At 40.6% G+C, this 17,771-nt stretch overlaps 1 protein-coding gene across 4 annotated transcripts in view; it reads left to right on the forward strand.

The window, feature by feature from the left end:
* The first annotated feature begins 16,772 nt into the window (after nucleotides 1–16,772).
* The window catches only part of LOC126101586 (histone acetyltransferase KAT6A-like), a 295,397-nt gene continuing 294,398 nt past the window's right edge, over nucleotides 16,773–17,771 (forward strand). For 2 of the 4 annotated variants that reach the window (XM_049912240.1, XM_049912244.1), the window contains exon 1: nucleotides 16,773–16,906. The gene's annotated coding sequence lies outside the window, so the exon portion shown is untranslated. The remainder of the gene's footprint in view (nucleotides 16,907–17,771) is intronic. The other 2 variants (XM_049912242.1, XM_049912241.1) reach the window with 1 other exon arrangement.

Consider the following 17,771-nt stretch of genomic DNA (forward strand, 5'->3'; position numbering starts at 1 on the left):
GTGAGACAATCGATGAGACTTAATTAACACTTTTTGACCAACTGACAAGATTTTTAAACGACCAGGACGCTTAGCTGATTTCTCTCTTCTAGCAGCCGCAGAGGCAATATTTTGTAGAGCCAGGTTGACAACTTCAGAATGCCGCAGTTTCCGTGAAGGCGGAAAAGGAACGATTTCAGAAATGCGATTTGTCGGTGCTTTGTTTTTTAATATCAGTATAGGCGGTAAAGAAGTTGAGTCATTAGGAAGTTCATTCAGAATGTTTCGAAAAATATGAAAATACTGATCCCACGTTCTGTGATTCTGATGACAATAAAGACGACACAATTTATTGATTTCCTTCATCCATCTCTCTGAAGCGTTAGATTGAGGGTGAAAAAGTGAAATGAAGATTGGTTTAATTTTACGACGCCGTAGAGTACGAAGCCAAATTTTAGAACGAAACTGTGATCCATTATCTGATATAACCTTATCAACATGACCCACTTCTTTAAGAAAATGTTTGATGAAAGCATTAGATACTGAACGAGCTGTTGCTTTGCGTAACGGTGTAAAACACACATATTTTGATGTCAGCTCCACTGCTACAAAAATGTACGCAAAACCATTAGTAGATCGAACCACTGGACCGAACAAATCAACTGCAGCCATGTCCTTTAATTTCGCTGGAATGATAGGAAACAACGGTGCTCTGTGAGAAACTGTTGGCGGCTTAGCCTTTTGACATAATTTGCGTTTGGCAAGAACAAATCGAATACGTTTTTCCATATTATTGAAGTAGCAATTTTCTCGTAATTTATGAAAGCATTTTCTGGGACCAAAGTGTGCATAACTGAAATGCGTATACCAAATCAGCTTATTAACCCACTCATCAGGAATACAAACTAACCAAACATAGTTGTCGACCGATTTTCGTTTAAAAAGAACTTTCCAGATAGATCGCAAAAACGAGGTGTGGCCAAATCGTCCAATCTAACAAAGCGTCTAAGAAAATTACAGACGCCAAGGAAACTACGAACATCACGTTTTGTTGTAGGAACAGCATAATTACGAATTGCGTCTAGTTTCTCTGGATCAGGAAGAATACCTTCTGTAGAAATAATGTGACCGAGAAATTTCACCTGAGAACGACCAAATTCAGATTTTTCTAAGTTCACCGTAATGCCAACTCTTGCAAAAATACGTAATAATGAATCCAAAATTTTGTTGTGCTCACTCCAAGAATGTTTAGCAATAAGAGTATCGTCAACATATGAAGTAATATTGTCACGAAGATAAACAGGTAAAATTTCATTAAAGCTACGAATGAATGCTGCGGAAGATACAGTAAGTCCAAACGGTAATTTCCGAAACTGGTAACAGTTACCAAAGGCTAAAAAGGCGGTGTATTTTCTACAATCAGGGTGGAGTTCTATTTGCCAAAAACTTGCGCGCATGTCAATCGTGGATAAAACATTAATTCCATGGAAATGTTGAAGAAGTTCATCTAAATTTTGTGGGCGGTCAGTTTCAGGAATGATGATATTATTTATCTGTCTGGAATCCAGAACCAAACGAATTGACCCATCCTTTTTAAGAACAACGTGTAATGGGCTAGTATAAGGACTGACTGCAGGCTCAATAATGCCCTGATCTAACATGTACTGAAGTTCATTCTTAACCTTGTCTCTGTAAGCCAAAGGAAAAGCGTACGTTTTCCCGCGAAATGGTGTGTGTTCTTTTACTTTAAATAAATATTGTAAGCCTTGTATAGTTCCCGTGTGATGACTAAACACTGTAGCATGTGAAGTCAAAATTTGGTGCAGCTCTTCTCTTGCAACGTCATCTGGCACTTCAGCTTTCTTAACCTTTTCATTAATTAGTTCTTCGCTATTAATTATATCATCCATCGCGTCTCTGTATCTACTGTCATTGTCATGAATAAACACATTGTCGTCATAATGCTCAACGAAAACATCAGAAGTAAGAAACCTTAAACATTTTGTATCTGACTCAGATCTTGTTAAACACTCGAAAAATTTCAAACATTTCGGCATTCCGGCAACAGTCAAATTCACACTTCCTTCTTTAAAGTTCAAAATTGCCTTATGTGCGTTAAGAAACTCCATACCTAATATAATTTGTGTACTGAGTAATGGAACAATAATAAAATTAGCAGAAAATTCGTATCCTTGACAATTGAAATTTAGGTTGGTCTGTTGTTTAACTTCTACACCTTTTCCAGAAATCGCTCCTCGAATTGTAGTTTTAGAAATAGGTAACACAGGACAGGCAATAGTCGTTTCACATATACGAAAAACTGATTCACTAATGACGTTCAATGGGCTCCCAGAATCTAAAACTGCAGTAAACTTATTCTTACCCACACATACTACAATAACAGAATGTAAAAATGCGTCTACATTATTTTCCTTTTCGTCTAACAAAATGTCTCTCATGTCTTCCAGGCGTACGTAGTGTAAAGCCGTAGTGTCATTACTTTCTGAACCGTCTATATTGCTGCCAGAATCCGAAGCTGCTAGTCATTGTCGATTGTTTGCGTCACGTCTTTGATTATTCGCGTCATTTCGCGGATCCATTGCTACGATTTGCACTTGTCTCTCTGAAGTTCTGTCACGTGGAGGATGCCAATTAGGTCCCTCCTGCCTGTTAGATACAAATTCTTGGTTGTGTCTGTTATTAAAATTTCTGTTTTCCTGTCTGTCTGCATAACTACTTCTTGTGTAATTTCGACTGTCACTTCTGAAATTATTGTTGTATCTACTACCCTGATTATTTCTGTAGTAAGAATTTCTATTACTGTTTGAATAATTTCTGTCTTGATGATACCGATTACTGTTTCCGTATGATTGATCATTCCGGTACGAATTACCGTTACTATAATTGTCTGTGTAATTTCTGTTAGAACGTCTGTTATTGTCATAAGGCTGGTATCTATTGTCCTGTCTGTTACGTCTGTCATTCTCAAAGTTACCCATATAACGCCCGTCCCGATCACTATCCCTTTTCTCTGAAAATCTATTGTAATTACTGTTACTGAAAAAGTTACAAGAAGTCCCGTCGTCGTTGTCATACTCAAGTTCTTGCAACAAAGTCTTAAAAGTCTCAATGTCGTCTCTACATCTTCCAGCTAAAGCAATTTGTCTTATGGATTGTGGCAGCTTAGTTAAACAAATGCGAATTAATTCAGTCGGGCTATAAGGGTCGGAAAGGAACTGATTCTTTCGAATCATGTCTTCAAAATATTCCGCTGGCGTGCGGAACTCAGACTGTTTGAAATTACGCTGCATAATAAGACTGTGTTTGACTCTGTCTTGCGTGTTTTCGGACCAATATGCCGATAGAAATGCATGATAAAAATCATTTAGGCTATTACAATCTCTAATGAGTGCGCGCATCCGCGTCGTCGGTTCATTTTCTAAATATCCACACATAAATTCCAGTTTGTGACTTAGTGGCCAATTTGGTGGAAGTGCATACATAAATTGATCTAACCATGCACATGGATGTATGTGAATTGCGGAAGATCTTAAATTTCCGAACAGTCAAAAAGTGTTTATAGTCAAAGTTTTCGCCTCGTGGCGACAAAGACCTACCGCGTCTGTCCCAGTACGAATGTCGATTATTGTCAAGTTCGCGCGCCTGGCGCTCTCCTGCTGCATCCCGTAAATGAAACAAATTACTTTCTTCAAACCCTTCTGCTATCTGTGATTCTAAATTTCTTTTGCCGTCTTTTCCTACGATTTCGCCTTCAATTTGTTTGACTTGCTTTCGTAATGCCTCAACTTCCCTTTTAACGCGTTCATTAAATTTTCCCTGTTTTTCAACATGTTTATTTATGTTCTGATACTCTTCGGTTTCTGCAAATGGCAATGGTACTGTATCATCCGAATCTCTGTCCCCATGTAAACTAAGATTTGTCAGTTTATCTGAAATTTCCTCAACTCTTTCCGATAAGTCACCTAATTGTTCTTTCTGTTTATTTACGTCTTCCGTAAGTGTCGCGACTCGCGTTTCAGTATTAACGCATTTAGTAGTTAACTGTTCATACTGTTGTATTAGGTTATTTAATCTGTCATTTGGTACGGATTCCTCGATTCTCTCAAATATTTCTTCCTTATCTTTTGCACGTTGTAAATTTAACTCTGAAAACTTCTGTACTATCACGCGATCTCTTTCTTCCTGTTCTCTATCCTGTTCCCTTTGTCTAATCTCTACTGCAATTAATCTATTATTGTGAGAATTCAAAATCGGTTGTACTTCTTCTCTGATTTCTTTCTTTAATTCATCTTTCATATTTTTGAAACATGTCCCTATTCGTGAGTCTAACCGTGTTTCCATTGTTTCCATATCAGTTTTAATTTCAGATCGCAAAGTTCCCATCTCTGTTTTAAACTTAGATTCCAACTGTGATCCCAGATTTAATATTGCACCCATCAACTGCTCCATATTAGCCGGTTCGAAATTCTTTTCGCCCCTAACATTTCCCGCAAAACTAACTTCCTTCTGCATAGCCGTAAAGCTATCTGTGTTCGATACTATTTCAGAATCTTCTATCGTTGATCTCGTACTCTGTGAATTTTCTGATTGAGAAAAATTTTGAAATGGTTCCGGACTATTTTCCCGACTTATTACATTGTTTTCCACTTCATTATTCATCACACTGTTCTCCTGTGTTGGCGAGTTCGCCATGTTAACAATTTCGTCATTCTCACTATTCATCATTTTTGCCTTTTTCATTGATCGCGTAATCATTTACAAAATATACAAAACTCGTCACTATATGAAAATTGCACACAATGACACTTTATCTCCAACAATACCATTCACACGAAATGTTTCCTTCAAACACGATTAACGAACAATTGAAATAATTGCACTAAATTGTCAAACACGTATACACGACAACAAATCAAATTCTGAGAAAAAAATACCATTAGAAGAATGACAATTACCAAATCTACACATGCAATATAGACTACAATTACTAACCTACAAATTACTACAACAATACTACTGTCTACTATTTTTACAATCAGAAGAATTCCAAGGGACGATCCGAAGCAGCGGTCGCCACGTGCATGGGGGCATTATTTTAAATACTACTGCAGATATTTTTTTAGTAGCAGTAGCGATTACGCAAGTCTCGTAAACGGCTGGCCCTGACTAGTATTAGTACGCAATCTGACTGCTTAGAATGACAACAAAGAATGTAAGAAAATTTTCGTTAACACAGTTAATTAATTAAGTCCCCAGCAACTATAAAACCTACGAAACCAACAAAGCACAAGTGTAGCTGTTCTGTATGTGGTAGTATGACTCAACGCACATCTGGCACGGTTCTTCTTCAACAAGACAAGAATTTTTTAATACCAATTATACTGACGTGATAAAAGAAAATTAGAAATACTATAATTGTGCAAGAAAACCAAAATTACACTCTAATACAAGAACACAAGCCAGATGCTTTGTTGACTGAACCTGTAATGACACATTATTCAGGACACACAAATAATAAAACAACATAATATTTATTACCTTCATATATATTGACGAAAAGCACTCAGATCATTACAATATCTCCATTGGAATAACATCTGCTATCTCTCCCATCAAACCACTGCATAAAACATGGAACAACACTCTCCACTACCACATCTCACTCTGACTTCACGACAAGCAGTGTCCACCACAACTTCTCGGTAAGAACTGCCTGCCGCTACGTCTCAATAATCACTGGCAGTGGAGGCGGCGGAACAATACTCTCTGGCGCGATCTTTGGCGCTGTGGCTCAGTGTAGCCACCTTTCAACTGTACTAGTGCCGACATTGTGCATGCTCTGTTGCCTGTGTCTATGTGCCTGTGGTTCTGTCAGTGTGATCATGTGATGTATCTGACCCCAGGAATGTGTCAATAAAGTTTCCCCTTCCTGGGACAATGAATTCACGGTGTTCTTATTTCAATTTCCAGGAGTGTATACAGTTTTGTTGGGAGCTATTTTTAATTTGTTTTCTTTGCACCAATTGTTAATTTTCTGAAGCAGTTGCGTGCCTTTTGTCTCTAGTGCTGCTCTCGAGTTGGCTGACATCACTATGTATTATTCTGCGTAAGCCACCACACCTCTTACCCTATCGTCACCGACTAGGGTGTTCAGCAAGGGCTCTGTTGCGATATCTCAATATGTTAGTCCGCAGATCGAGCCCTGTGGACATCCTTTTGTCATTCTCTTGACAAACTTGCGTGTACCAGTCCTCCACTCTGCCACTGCAGAAGAGGGACAGCCACCACAGGCTGTCAAAATGGTTCAAATGGCTCTGAGCACTATGGGACTTAACTTCTGAGGTCATCAGTCCCCTAGAACTTAGAACTAGTTAAACCTAACTAACCTAAGGATACCACACATACCCATGTCCGAGGCAGGATTCGAACCTGCGACTGTAGCGCCTAGAACCGCTCGGCCACCTCGGCCGGCAGGTTGTCAAAAACCCCGGCTATGTCGATTAGTATGGCGGCTACGTATTTGTCACTGATGCTGTTTGTTACTGTCAGTGATTGATTGACGGCGTCTTCTATTGATCTACGTTCCATGAAGCCGAATTGATGGGGCGTCAGGCCGAAGAGGCGTCTGTGCGATTGTAAGCGGTCAGACAGGAGCCTTTCCTGTACCTTGGAGAGGGTGTTTAAGAGGCAGGTCGGTCGGCACGTTTTGGCGTCTGCTGACTTTTGTCTTGTGATTTCCTGATTATTACTACATTACCAGTTTTCGAGAGGTTTGGAATTCTACCTGTTAGTAAGGACAGGTGCGGTTTGTGTTACTGTTTGTTTTAATATTTCTAAACGTATTTTGTGTGGGTCGGGTGCTTTTCAGTTTTTAAGCCTCCTGATTGTCGTCGCGACTTCTTGCGAGAATGGTAAGGCTACACTGTCACTCATGCATGGCTGCCTCATCCTCTCTCTTAGGTCAGCGGGACGTCGCTCGTCTTGTGTGGAATCGTCATGTGGCAGGAGCCTGTTCAGGAGATATTCTGCTGTGCTTCTCCCTTCTCTGGCCACTGTGCCATCAGCTTGTTCAGTGTTGACAGAACTGTCGGTGTCTTAACTCGTTCTGTTTCTATCATGAATGGTTGTCCCCAGATGTTCTCTAGCTGGGTTTTGATGAAATTGGTCCAGTAGTCTTGCCTTGTTGTCTTTAGTTCTTTATGGTATTTCTGTTTATCGTCACGATACAGGACGAGTATTATTTTTTTTCAGGAGCTGTCTTTACTTGTTCGTACTTTCTTTTGTCCCGTGTATCCTTCCTTAATCTTGCCAGATGAAACATCTAGCGGAATCATACTCTACCACTCGAACACATTTTACCATGTTAGCGCTGCTGTCGTTGTATGTATTTTGCTTTGGCCAATATCCCGACGATCTCCGACAGTACTAAGTTCCCTTGCTACATTTTCTCTAATGTGAGAAACCAGAAAAGCCTTCGCAGCAACAACTCCATGTTTCAGCTGGAATTCGTCAGTCAGCTATGAAACTTAGGCTGGCATTGTTATACAAACAGGTACATATATGTGAAGTTACAGAAATGATGAGAACATCCGATAAGTTTCCTTTGAGTTTTTCACAAATTCTTAGATGCCAGGTACAATATTTTGGGAACTATATGTACGGTTGGGCATTTTATAGTAGCGTAAAGCTTATTCTGGGAGTCTAGTAAATCTGGTTCTTTGTACTGTTAGGCAACAAAATAATAAGGAAACGGTAGAGAGAAAATTTTTCTAGGTCCTCACAGCCCAGCATCGCATACGCACATGGAGGTATCAACACGAGCCAGCCGCTTGCCATAAACATTTCGACATGTTTAGTTAGTCACCAAGAGTGCGACGTCAACATCTCTGTGTGTGAGTGCGAGCGAGATCAGCAAAAAATCGTAAGACAAGTGCAGCCCGACCTGCCTCCGTTCTACATCTTCATCTACATGATTACTCTGCAATTCACAATTAAGTGCCTGGCAGAGGGTCCATCGAACCACTTTCAAGCTATTTCTTTGCCGTTCGATTGTCGAAAAGCGCGAGGGAAAAACTTACACTAAAATTTTACCGTGTGAGCTCTGATTTCTCTTATTTTATTGTGATGATCATTCCTCCCTATGTAGCTGGGCGCCAACAAAGGACAGAGTTTGTGACTGAAATTTCATGAGAAGACCCTGCTGGAACGAAAATCGTATTTGCTTTAATGACTGCCGCCCCAATTCGTGTATCCTATCCGTGACACTGTCTCCCTTATTTTGCGACATTCCCAAACGAGCTGCCCCTTCTTTGAACTTTTTCGGTGTTCTCCGTTAATTCTATCATGCGGATCCCACACCGCACTGCAATACCCCAGAAGAAGGCGGACAAGAGTAGTGTAAGGAGTTTCCTTAGTAGACCTGTTAAATTTTCTAAATGTTCTACCAATAAATCGTAATCTTTGGTTTGCTTTCTCCAAAACATTATCTTTGAGAGCCTTCCGGTTTAGGTTATTTGTCACTGTAATCCCTAAATTTTGAGTTGAATTTACAGCCTTTCGATCTGTGAGTTTTATCCTCTAACCGAAATTTAGCGGAGTTCTTTTATTACGCATGTGGATGACTTCACGCTTTCCATTATTTTGAGTCAATTGCCACTTTTCGCACCATACTGATTTCTTACCTATATCGTTTTCCAGTTTGTTTTGACCATCTGTTGACTTTATAAGACTGTAAATGACAGCATAAGAGCTGTTCATATTGTCTCCTAAATCTTTTATGTAGATCAGGAACAGCAGAAAGCCTTTAACACTTCCTTGGCGAAGGCTACTGTTTTACTCGATGACTTTTCGTCTTTTATTACGAAGTACGACATTCCTAACAGGAAATCACGAAACCACGCGCATAAATGAGGCGACACTCCATAGGCAGGCTATTTGGTTAGAAGTCGCTTGTGAGGGAGAGTGTCAAAAGCCTTCAGGAAATTTAAAAATATGGAATTAATTTGACATGCCCTGTCAATAGCACTCGTTGCTTTGTAAGAATAAAGAGGTAGTTTAGTTTCACAATAATGATATCATCTGAATCCATGTTGACTGTTTGTCAATAAATCGTTTTCTTCGAGATAACCTATAATGTTCTAACACCGTATACATGATATTTCCGTAAGAGCATGCAAAACGTTACCAGGGCATAGAGGATGCACCATTGAATAATTTGAGAAGGGAACCTGGGGTCGAGTCGGAGAAGACGGCTTAAGGAGATAATAGGAATAACATCACATTACTATGTACTTTTCTCTTTATATTAGTTACAGTTGACTGCATATACCATCACTGACGCAATGAACGTACCATTTACACTGTATCTTACAAAATGTGCTGAAACTGACGGCCGTCAACCTCAATGCAAGCATGACATCGGCGAACAAGATTCAGACGCACCCTGACAATTATCCCTGCCGTGTTTCGAATCGCATCATAGGCACCCAATTCCGGCAACTAATTCCATCTCCCTATCCACTGGGCTCACATACACAAATGTCTCTAGATATCCCCATAGGAAATAATCAAGGGGATTCAGGACAGGTTATCTCGCAGGCCATGCAATAGGACCTCCCCTTCCAATACACGACCAGGAAATGCTGTACTGGTACTGCTCCTTCGTATTGTACTGTACGTCTCTGAATAGCACTGAGTAATGAATGGGTCTGTCGTTTCTTCATAGCAGGTTCTGTCATGGGAGAGTGTAAATACGATACAACAGCGCCATCTTATGAACAAATAAAATAAAAACCTGCATCGTGACTACCTGGTAATCAGTCTCGTCCTCCTTGTTTTGTTGCAGGAAATAAAGAATGTACTTGTAAATAAACAGCACAATACATGTAAACTTGTACGCATGTTAGTTGTAAATAAGCTGGAAAACAGCAACGCTAAACAAAGCGGTAGACAAGTTTACTTCCATATCTCCTTAAGTTGACTTCCCTACCTCAGATTGTTCAATGGAGCATTCTCTATGTCCTGTTACATTTTTGAACACTCTTACGGAAACGCCCTGTATGTTCGAAAATTCTACTGCAAATCGTCGTTAGCGATATGGAACTGTAATTCAGAAGATTAGGCCTATGAATTTCGGAAAACTATGTTTAGTAAGTCTGCTTTAGCGACAGCGTCATCTGTAACATCACCTTTGTTATCTCACAGTGAGGGTATTGGTTGTGTCTTTCCGCTGGTGTACTTTATATACTGAAACGTGCCCTTAGAAAAATTATAAATGACTATGCTTAAACTGACACACAATATTTATAGCGCAACGCAATCTGACTTTCAAAAATCCCTACAAAAGAATGGCCCTGACTAACAATAACCTATACCTTTCATGAATCACTTACCTCACAAAAATCTTCGTTAATTGAACTACTGCAATACAGCGAGCGCCACTACTGCCAGCTAAATAAAAGATTCTAATTACTGAAGGGACTAACTACTGATAGGCATAGTTAGCAAATGAAAGATTTTGATAGAGAACAAACAATGTATTTACCTTAATAGTGTTCAAAAGTTCAATATATATATATATATATATATATATATATATATATATATATATATATATATATATTGAACTTTTATATATATATATATATATATATATATATATATATCAGTTCATGACATCCAGTCTTACAAATTTACTCTTTCTGATGGACACAAGTCCAGATCATCCGCTCTCAAAACTCCGCCATCTCTCTCCCCACATCCACCACTGATGGCGGCTCACCTCCAACTGCACAACGCTACGCGCTGTTAACAGCCAACTGCCCAACACTACAATAGCAAATTCCAACAATGCAAACCAGCCACAGACTTCACACAGCACAGTCAGTGATTTTCATACAGAGCGCTACGTGACGTTACCAACATAAAAACCTAAACAGCCTACTTACAACTTGTACGCACGTTAGTTGTAAATGAGCTGGAAAACAGCAATGCTAAACAAAGCGGTAGATAAGTTTACTTCCATATCTCCTTATGTTGCCTTCCCTACCTCAGATTGTTCAATGGAGCATTCTCTATGTCCTCTTACGGAAACACCCCGTATATTCGAAAATTCTACTGCAAATCGTCGTTAGCGATATGGGACTGTAATTCAGAAGATTAGGCCTATTTCCTTTGTTGGGTATTGGTATGACTTGTACAGCTTTCTAGTCTTTAGGTACGGATCTTTCGACAAGTGAGAGGTTGTATATGAGTGGTAATTACAGAGCTATTGTACCAGCATACTCGGAAAGGAACCTGACCGACATACATTCTGGACCGGAGGCCCTGCTTTTATCAAGTGATTTAAGTTGCTTAGTTACATCAATGACATCGACTTCTAAGTTACTAATGTTGGCAAGTTGTTCTTGATTCGAATTCGGGAATATTTACTTCGTCTTCTTTGGGGAAGGAATTTAGGAAAACTGTTTAGTAAGTCTGCTTTAGCGACACCGTCATCTGTAACAGCACCACTGTTATCGCGCAGTGAGGGTACTGATTGTGTCTTTCCGCTGGTGTACAATCAGAATCTCTTTAGATTTTCTGCCAGATTTCGGAACGTAGTTTCGCTGTGGTACCTATTAATATCACCTCTCGTAACATTATGTAAGAAACACTAGATGCCGAGCGGGGTAGCCGCGCGGTCTGAGGCGCCTTGCCCCCCCCCCCCCCCCTTTCCCCTCACTCGGAGGTTTGAGCTCTCCCTCAGGCATGGGTGTGTGTGTTGTCCTTAGCGTAAGTAACATAGATTACGGAATGTGTAAGCCTAGGGACCGATGACTTCAGCAATGTGGTCCCATAGGAACTTACCACAAATTTCCAGGCACTAGCTAGGAAGCAACAACACCTATTAAGTGTTTCACGACGCAGTTATGATACTGACGCAAATTGATTTAGTCGATTACTGGAAAACCGAAGGCCGCTGATGACGTAATGAGCGAGACCGATTCGGTAATTACAAATGAGGTCTTACAGAGCCCACTCATCGATGATATAAATACTCCACCCTGCTAAAAAATGGCTCTCAGCACTATGGGGTTTAACATCTGAGGTCATCAGTCCCCTAGAACTTAGAACCACTTAAACCTAAATAACTTAAAGACAAATGGTTCAAATGGCTCTGAGCACTGTGGGACTTAACATCTGAGGTCATCAGTCCCCTAGGACTTAGTACTACTTGTTGTTGTTGTTGTTGTTGTTGTCTTCAGTCCTGAGACTGGTTTGATGCAGTTCTCCATGCTACTCTATCCTGTGCAAGCTTCTTCATCTCCCAGTACCTACTGCAGCCTACATCCTTCTGAATCTGCTTAGTGCATTCATCTCTTGGTCTCCCTCTACGATTTTCACTCTCCACGCTGCCCTCCAATACTAAATTGATGATCCCTCGGATGTCTCAGAACATGTCCTACCAAACGATCCCTTCTTCTAGTCATGCTGTGCCACAAGCTCCTCCCCAATTCTATTCAATACCTCCTCATTAGTTATGTGATCTACCCACCTAATCTTCAGCATTCTTCTGTAGCACCACATTTCAAAAGCTTCTATTCTCTATTTGTCTAAACTATTTATCGTCCACGTTTCACTTCCATACATGGCTACACTCCATACAAATACTTTCAGAAACGACTTCCTGACACTTAAATCTATACTAGATGTTAACATATTTCTCTTCTTCAGGAACGCTTTCCTTGCCATTGCCAGTCTACATTTTGCATCCTCTCTACTTCGACCATCATCAGTTATTTTGCTCCCCAAATAGCAAAACTCCTTTACTACTTTAAGTGTCTCATTTCCTAATCTAATTCCCTCAGCATCATCCGACTTAATTCGACTACATTCCATTATCCTCGTTTTGCTTTTGTTGGTGTTCATTTCATACCCTCCTTTCAAGACACTGTCCATTCCGTTCAACTGCTCTTCCAAGCCCTTTGCTGTCTCTGACAGAATTACAATGTCATCGGCGAACCACAAAGTTTTTATTTCTTCTCCATGGATTTTAATACCCACTCCGAACTTTTCTTTTGTTTCCTTTATTGCTTGCTCAATATAAAGACTGAATAACATCGGGGATAGGCTACAACCCTGTCTCATTCCCTTCCCAACCACTGCTTCCCTTTCATACCCCTCGACTCTAATAACTGCCATCTGCTTTCTGTACAAATTGTAAATAGCCTTTCGTTCCCTGTATTTTGCCCCTGCCACCTTCAGAATTTGAAAGAGAGTATTCCAATCAACATTGTCAAAAGCTTTCTCTAAGTCTACAAATGCTAGAAACGTAGGTTTGCCTTTCCATAATCTTCCTTCTAAGGACATCACACACATCCATGCCCGAGGCAGGATTCGAACCTGCGACCATAGCGGTCGCGCGGTTCCAAACTGAAGCACCTAGAACCGCTCGGCCACACCGCTCAGATCCCACCCTGCTAGCTCTGAGACAGTCACTCACTAGAACTGACGACATTCATGTCGTTTGCACTCGATTCTCTGATTAGTAAATTGTAACTTCTAATATGAGACTGTTCCAGTTGGGGTCACACTCTTTCCGCCTGATGTGCAACGTAAGGATGGCTACAAACCAGAACAACATCACAGCATCTGTCATTGCGGTCCGTCTGAGGGGACAACACAGGCTGAAAGATCCGGAGTAGGTTAGGGACGGTGTGTGGGCCCCACACGTGGCGCAGTTTCGTGAACTGCCCGCGGGAAGCGCCTCCCGAATCAATGGTCAGGAACTCTGCCACACTCCTGCTAGTAGCTGGCCTGCGCTCGGAGCTGATGCAGACATCTTCGGCAGTCCTGAGTCTGCCTCTGGGTTTACTAGATACCACTCCGGCTTACGAAGTCACCAGCCGCTGCAGATGACACGGCGCCAAGGTGTATTCCGATTAATAAAAGAAGTAAAATTTAGTTTTATTTAGGTTCCTCAGTCTCCATCCTAACGAAAGAGTAGGGATTTCCAGCCCGGGACTGGGCGACCCCTACACTACGACACATAAGGGCTCGTTATGTAGTGCAGTCATTTCTGTTAGTAAAAAATGATATATTTTGGCTTTTGCGGCGTTTGCATCCCAAAGCAATTATCTTCCAAACTATTCTCACATTGTCAACTGATTTTCTGTCGATTCTGAAAGCTGATTTGTACTGGGAATGGCTAAAGACGGTGTAGACACGGAAGCGGCTGTACCTTTATTTATTGCTTGAAGTTCATCTGGAATTTTTTTTTCATATGGGATTTCATAGTTGAAGTACCTGTTAGATAAAAGATATTTCGTTAGATTTAAGGGAGATTTGGTATTTTCTATTAGTTTCAATGGTTTTTATAACTACGTTTCACAAAACCACCGCGCGTCCCCAACAAATTAATTACACCCGAGTTTCTATAAGTAGATACCTACTTAATGACATTAATCATCATCTTTATGGACAAACACTTTGTTGAACAGCGGAAGTAAACAATTCAGAACAAAAGATTAAATACAAGATAAGGCTTTGGTACACGCCAGACTTTTTCCTTTCCGCCACAAGAAATTTGAACTCGGCACAACAAACAAACAGAGAACTTATTATTGTTACTGTTTATACGAAAATATTTCTAAATGATATTTCTCGTGATTTATCTTGCAATTAACAAATTATTTTCAGTAGTAACCTTAACTAGCAAGTGAAAATGATTGTAATTATCAACAAATCAAGAAAAATGGTCAAATGTGTGTGAAATCTTATGGGACTTAACTGCTAAGGTCATCAGTCCCTAAGCTTACACACTACTTAACCTAAATTATCCTAAGGACAAACACACACACCCATGCCCGAGGGAGGACTCGAACTTCCGCCGGGACCAGCCGCACAGTCCATGACTGCAGCGCCTTAGACCGTTTTTTTTTTTTAATCTCATTTTGTTCGCTGTTGTTCGTTGCATCTGCTCGGGGCGGACGTCGTAAGACATCCGTTTAAGTTCGTTGTTGATCCATTAACTCAGTTTTTTTTTTTTTATTACAGAGGGTAGCTAACTCTCTGACCGAACACGCTGAGCTCCCGTGCCGGCGATCGCTCGGCTAATCCTGCGCGCCATCAACAAATCAGTCAAGTCAGTCACTCAATAAGTCATTCGTTCTCTTTGCTCATCAACAACGATTCTAGAATTTACCCAACTGCACCTGATCATTTGCAATATGCTGTGTACCAACGTTCGACCGAATACCCGACCGCCGGATATCCGGTTATAGAATGGCCATGCACCTCTAGTTTTCCAACCACTCCACCACCTCGCTGGGTTTCGGTGAGTGTGGCCAACACCGTCTCAAAGGAAGACCACGGCGCTTGTTCGTGACGTCACGTCAGCTAGGTACTGCGAACCAGGTCTGCTGCAGGCATACTCATAATGGTGGTGTCTCCCTCTCTGACACAGGAGAATGTGAAACTACTGACGGTAGTTGACCAACACACATTGCTCTGAGAGATTTCTGCAATCAGTTAATTGTGCAATTCATTACACTTCTTAACAAATAGTGTACTCCTGAACTTAAATTTCCACCTGTTTTAAGAATTGACATACAAAAACAACAGCAGCAACAGAATTCGTGCTTCTTTACCTTACTTGTAAATCTGAGGAAATTACGTTTGTACTGGGTTGCTTTTATAAGAAACTGTGAACATATTGGTGCTCTTCTTTAGGTATCTTGGTTGACTATGGGGTGCGGAGCACTGTATGTTAATGAAATATCTTGCGATTGTACACGATGGGGGAGGGGGTGGGGGACAGAAGAAGAGGCAAAAGAGAGATACTTGTTTTATCAAATAAAACTTTTTTATCTTATAAAGTTTCTCCTTTCAGTTGCAAGAGAGGAATATTTATCTTTTCTAATGTGCATGTTTAAAAAAGTTTAAGCTCAGCAGTATTTTCGATATATGAAGCTATTTTGTTTCCTGTTTAGAATTCCTTTCGTTGAAAACGACTGGCAACAGTTGGACATTTACACATGTAAATTAGTTCACATTTCCAGTAACGATGTAAAACGAAAATAAATAAACAAATAAAAGAAAAGAGTTCATTGTAAGGGGGTTGGGGTAAGTTTCGATAGCAAAATGGATAGTTACTCGAATGCAAAATTTCCGAAGCTTGCAATGGGGCAAAGCATCTTCTCATATTGATCTACGTCTGTTTCGACAGGATTCAGTAATACAGAACTATGATCTTCATTTGCAGCTTTACGACAATAAGAAAATCTTTCATCTAAATAAAACTGCAGAATCCAAAACAATACCAAACATTGTCCAAAAATAAGAGATTTATAGTGATAAACACGCCCAGGCGTTTCTGCCTGCAACAGACCTGGCTTTCGCCGTGCCTTGCTGACGTGACGTCACTAACAAGCGCCGAGGCCTCCCTTTGAGTCGGTGTTGGTGTGGCTCGGTGTTTCAAATGTTGCCACACTGATTACGACAACTATATGCAAAGAAGCAGACGAAGACCAGCCCTCTACAATAAGACTACCGTCTAACAAAAATAATTTTTAATTTCGCGTATGTTTATCAGAAAGGAATCGCAGATGAGAGACTCTCATACCCGAAAGCTCGCGAATTTCCTAGCGTGTGTACCTCAATTCGGTGTGCATGGTTGGCAGTGTTATCTCCGATGCGTGTATGCTATTTTTCGCTGTTACGTCAGGAATCGTCTGAAGCGGCAGCGTGGTTTCTGCGCATGCGCGAACGGCTACTGCCTGCGGAGCTGCGTGGTTAGCAGCCGCACAGTGAGTGGCTTGTGAGCGTTCGTTGGAGGCGGTAGGCAGTTTCAGTCCGCTGTGCACAAGTGCAGCGTTCCAGTATGTGAGAGGGGAGCTACCCAGTGTTACTGATTGACGCGTAACAAGTAAGTTAGCAGCTCCAGTTACTTTAATTACTGTAACATATCGCATAACTTTGTCATCGAATATTTATGAAGAGTTACTTTTTGAACGGCGTATTCGGCATGTGATATAATCGCTTCTAAATCCTACTCGACTCGTAAATGCAATACAGAACTGTAAATTGTCATTCGTGCGTTCTTACAGAAGTGATGCGACACTGAGAACAACTGTCAGTCTACCGGTTTCCGATTACTGTATTTGGATACATAGAACAGTCTCATCAAAGAAAGAATAATAACTCAAGCCGAAGTTTGGATACCAGCAGTTTGGTTGTCAGCGTTATCTACACTCTTCATGTCTTTCTGTCATCTTCATATCTCTGTACGAGCTACAGCCGACATGTTTTATAGTTTGATATGTAATCCAGACGTAGCGCCTTCCTTTAGTTCTTTTTACAGTGACGTAGCCTCTATTACTGTTTTTGGAGACCCTCATGTCTTAATAGTTGATTAATAATCTAAAATTATGTTACAGTAGGGTGTCATGAAGTCCTTTTCTTTTGCACTCTTAAGAACATTGTAATTCGCTATCTTATCAGTCCAACTGAACTCAAAGAGTGTGCCTGTAACACCACGTTCCAAAATAATTCTGCCTCTTCTTTTCCCCCGTTTCTATAGTTCATGGCAGATATTTCTCCGATCTGCTCTGTAACAGGACACTAATGTGAAACGACCAAACTGAGACTGCCTGTCTGTTGGCGTTAATACGAATTTAATGTCTAAGTAACTGGAATTTATTTTTATTTTTACAAGCTGAGGAGCAGTGATCATCGAGCAGTAGGAGCGTGATTTCACCCCAGTTTGATGTAGGATCCTTACAGTTCAACAG

The sequence above is a fragment of the Schistocerca cancellata genome, chromosome 9 (genome assembly GCF_023864275.1).
Source record: "Schistocerca cancellata isolate TAMUIC-IGC-003103 chromosome 9, iqSchCanc2.1, whole genome shotgun sequence".
NCBI lineage: Eukaryota > Metazoa > Arthropoda > Insecta > Orthoptera > Acrididae > Schistocerca > Schistocerca cancellata.